The sequence below is a fragment of the Vigna radiata genome, chromosome 5 (genome assembly GCF_000741045.1).
Source record: "Vigna radiata var. radiata cultivar VC1973A chromosome 5, Vradiata_ver6, whole genome shotgun sequence".
Lineage (NCBI taxonomy): Eukaryota > Viridiplantae > Streptophyta > Magnoliopsida > Fabales > Fabaceae > Vigna > Vigna radiata.
The window spans coordinates 2344384-2349687 of record NC_028355.1 but is presented as its reverse complement, the minus strand read 5'-3'; positions in this window follow the sequence as shown (position 1 = coordinate 2349687).

Sequence of the window (5304 nt, the reverse complement as noted above, 5' to 3'; positions counted from 1 at the left end):
ATAAGGACAAAGGAGATATTTCACTCCTTTTCCACACAAATCACATAACTTGAGTTAAAATGAAATAAATCTTTTATTCTATAAATCTATCTTCATTCATAGGTGATTATTCGATAAAATGAACACAATTCAAAATTATAATTTGTGTCTCTCAAACACCATAAATAATAGAATCCATTTATGCTAACACAGTATAAAAAATTTCAAATAAAGTTTATAATAATGCAAATGTTATGCATCAAAATGAAGTGAAAATACTCTTAACACATAAAAATAGCCACCTTACAATGTAACTGCAAAGAAAAAAATTGTAAGCAGCCAACTTTTTTTATCATCTTATTTTGTCTCTTTCTTTTTAACAAATTTGTACTATATTCCTTTGTAACAAACTTGCAATTTTGCACCACTGTGCAACACCACTCTGCATCACCACTCCTCATTTTGTTATTTTGTCCATTCTGCTTTTGTCCATTTTGTCTGTTCTGCTATTAGTATTCTAGAATAGAAGGGAATATTGTATATAAATATTGGATGACCTATTACGGTGGATTGATTATTCCCAAATACTTTCACCTTTTATCATATTTCGTTCCATGAGTCCCACTTTTCTTTTACTGACAACAACGAAGCCCAAGAAAAAGAAAAAGAAAAATTATTTCCTCCACATATCAAAACCTTCCATGACTTTGATCCTCTCCATTTTACACCTCAGGCCCATTTCCATCACAAACTCCCACTTCACCTCAAACCTTACCTTCTCCAACAACTTCACCCTCTCCACAAATTTCACTGTCAACTTCTCCATCCCAGTCAATCTCACCACATATTTCTTCATCACCTCATCCAAACCTTATTCCTTTCATACTAAGACGAACCACTCGTGGCTCTAAACCTGATGTTTAACTTGCGGATTTTGTTTGCTACAATATAGAGACCAAATCAAATCAATCATCGTCAGCGTGCAGGTATCATATTCAATCTGTTTATTCTTCCATTACTGAGTTTGAGCATCATTATGTCATGAACCTTATTTTTGAGATTGAGCCCCGAAGCTATCAAGAAGCAATTTTGAAGTCGTGTTGGAAAGAAGCCATGAAGGATGAAATTGAGGCTTTAAAGCTAAACAAAACTTGGGATATTGTGGAAACTCCTATAAATGTCAAGCCCATAGGATGTAGATGGGTTTACAAAATCAAAAGAAAACCAGATGGGAGTGTGGAACGATATAAGGCGAGGCTTGTTGTGAAAGGATTCTCCCAAGTTGAAGATAAACTTCTTTGAAACCTTTTCTCCAGTGGTTAAAATGTCTACCATACGAGTTATCCTTGCCCTAGCTTCCATAAATAATTGGGAATTGCAGCAATTGGATGTTAGTAATGCATTTCTACACGGTGACTTGTCCGAGGAAGTTTACATGACGATTCCTCAAGGCCTATATGGGTATGAATCCTCACAGTGTTGCAAGCTCAAAAAGTCTCTTTATGGGCTATAACAAGCAAGTCGAAAATGGTATGAGAAACTCTTTAACCTTCTTCTCTCATCTGGTTATTCTCAATCACATGCTGATCACAACTTGTTTATGAAGCATGAAAAAGGGAAATTTACTGGTTTATTGATATACGTTGATGATATTGTTTTAACTGGCAACTCTCCCATTGAAATAACAAAGCTCAAGCATATACTTCAATCCAATTTTCGAATTAAAGATTTGGGAGAACTCAATTTTTTTCTAGGATTAGAAGTAAGTAGGTATGATGATGGCATCTTTGTATCTCAACGAAAATAGTGCCTTGAGTTGCTTTCAGATTGAGGATTATTGGGTTCTAAACCGAGTTCCACTCCTATTGATAGCTCTCTTTGTTTAAAACAAGCTAATTCGAGTGAATTACTTGATGATCCCCTATCCTATAGGCAACTCATTGGTCATTTGATTTATCTCACAACAACTCGTTCAGACATCGTCTTTGCGACTCAGCAATTAAGTCAGTTCATGGCAAATCCTGCAACGTCTCATTTAGGTGCTGCAAAAAGAGTTCTAAATACTTGAAAGGTTGTCCAAACAAGGGGCTCTACTTCAAACAGAATTCTTCTATCCACCTAATTGGGTTTAGTGATGCCGATTGGACAACTTGCATCTCCACACGCCGATCAGTCACAGGTTATTGTTTCTTCATAGGAAACTCTTTAATGTCTTGGAAAACCAAAAAACAGAATATTGTGTCTCGTTCTTCCTCCAAAGCAGAATATAGAGCACTTGCTACTAGTACCTGGGAGTTGCAATGGTTAGCTTACCTTCTCAATGATCTCAAAATCCAATGTTCTAAGTCCGCAACACTTTATTATGATAATCAAAGTGCTTTACACATTGTTGCAAATCCAGTTTTTCATGAAAGAACAAAACATTGCCATATGGTTCGAGAAAAAACACAAGCAAGATTAATGAAGCCCCTTCCAGTTCCATCATCTCGGGAACTTGCTGATATCTTCACCAAAGCTCTTTCTCCTCAACCATTCCATGCAAACTTGTCCAAGCTAGAGATAGTTGACACCCCAGCTTGCGGGAGGCTAACAAACTTGTACTATATTCCTTTGTAACAAACTTGCAATTTTGCATCACTTTGCAGCATCACTCTGCAGCACCACTCCTTGTTTTATTATTTTGTCCATTCTGCTTTTTATCCATTTTGTCTGTTCTATTATTAGTATTCTAGAATAAAAAAGAATATTGTATATAAATATTGAATAACCTATTAGTGAGAGAGTCAATTGATTATTCCCAAATACTTTCACCTTTTATCATCTTTCGTTTTACTTTTCTTAAAGATAAAAATCAGCTACCAAATTCCGTTACAAACTAAAAATAGTAACTGCTATATTTTCCCACATAATAAATAACAGATATATTTCTTCACCATTAAAGATAAAACAGAGAATCCAAGTTCCAGTCAGATTTTTTAAATACATGGTGCCAATGCAATGTACATTTTTTTATATTCTATTTCTTCTATTTAGTTTAAATATGATAATATAGAAACGCTATGGGGACTCTAAAAATTCTAATTTTGATTTAAATTATATATAGAGATGTAGTTATACGAATGACTTTTTTTTTGTAATAATTAAATTATAACATTTTTTTCACAATATTACCGTACGCAATTTAAGGAATCTAACGGATAGATTTTTTTGGAACATTTATAGCATATTTGACAATGATGTAACCTTGCATGCCATCAATCACACTCAGCTTCAGCTTGAGTCAAAGTTCATCATAAACTTAAATAAACTTTTTCTTTTTATTTTCTTTTCTTTCTATCATTGTTTTCGTTTACCTACCTCTCTCATTTGTACTTTGAGCATGATAATTATACTTGTATCAACAAATTTTTGAAGAAAAACCATTTAGGTAGAGTTTTTTTTCTCTATAATTTAAACACATGTATTTGCCCAAACAGCTCCAGAAGCGATTATGAAAACATATGGACATACATATTATTTTCATGAAAATGATGTATTTTTTTTTTCATACAATCACTTATTTAGGTTTAAAATAAATTAAGTCAAATATTGACTGAATAAGCAGCTGAATGAGCAAGTCATTTATTGAATTAGTTGAAATATGAAGGTTCGAATCGTGCATGCACAATGAAGTCTTAAGGTTGGCTAAGATACGAATAACATAATTTTGGGTTTTGAGACTTATTTAAGAGCAATTAATTACTTTTGCATTATATATACCTTCTTAAATTAAACGATGACCAACACCTTTTGCCCCTTCACATGTTTGAGGAGGAGTCAATTTTCAATCTATATGATAGAAGTATATGATTGGATACATTATTTCAGTAAACTTTATATATGTATATAAAATAAAACTTCTATATGACAGAGGAGAGAACGTTCCTTCAAAGATTTTTTATTTATATATTTATATTTTTAAAAATTCTATTTATACATTATTATATTAGTTATATTAATTTTAGAAAAAATTTCTTAAAACTTAAAACCTGTAAATTCATGTATCTCAATTTTTACTTTCAATTTCTCTTTCTTTTTAATATCAAATTGTATCGCAAACATTCTTATAATCTCTTTTTATCTTTTTAAATTAGCTATAACTTTTGAATAAAATATTATTCTTGAAACAACAAAAGAGATAAAAAAAATATTATTTTTACCTTTAGATTAAAAACATTAGACATTTATTACAATGTTTAGTATGACCCATAATTATAGCATTTATGCTTGTTTGTTATCTTATATTTAGAACAATATGTTATGTTTGTGTTTATTTTACTCTTCTCTTCAATGTTTAAGATATTATTTAAATATAGATAATGTTTAGAGCATTATTTTATATAGTCATTTTTATAAATACTATTTTGCTATATGTAAAGACCTGAAAAGACCTGAAAATTTGGGCTAAGGGTCGTTGGGCCTTGTGTGAGGTACCCAAACCCTAAAGGTTAAGACCTGACCTTAGAAGGGGTTATCAGAAATCTGATTTCAAAAGCCAACTTATCTTTCTCTTTCTAAACCCTAAGTTCCTCAAATGCTCTGTCTCCTCTCTAGATTTTCAGAAAATTTAACCGTTCAAACTTGATTTTTGAGGGTGCTCTAGCGTTCACCGCGTAGAGAGCTTCAGTTCTACCAATCGATTTCTTCATTCCGACTAGTAACTAAATTTCCCCCTTTTTATTCACTGTTATTGGCCCTAGGGCATGCAACTTTACTGGTTGCATATGTTTTGCGTGTTTTACCTTCCATTTTCAGTCTATTCTAGCTCTAAGAACGGTTCACCATCACCTGTTTGGTGATCTGTAGGTCCTGTGAGTTTATTGTTGTGAGGGTACTGTTAGGACATCCCCAAGTAACTGTTCTACGTAACCAAAGAGGTAAGGGGAGCTAACTATACAACTTGCTTCATTTGTATAAACTGACGATATGTTAAGATATGTTAAGTTCTGAAGTATGTATGTTAATTGGTTTGTGTATTATGTTGTTGAGCTTAAACTATATGTGCCTTACATTGAACTGATGCATGTTGAAGTTGATGTTTATGAACTGTCTATATTGAAATTGATCTGTGAATTGGTATGGTGATGAGTATGATCTGTTTTGAATTGAGTTGCTCGTTGTAATTGATGATGGTTGGAAGAGTCTTGGGGGAATGTTCAGAATTAGTACTGTTATGGGTATCAATATATATATACATACATATATATATGTATATATATATATATATATATGTATATACATATATATACATATATACATATATACATATATATATATATATATATA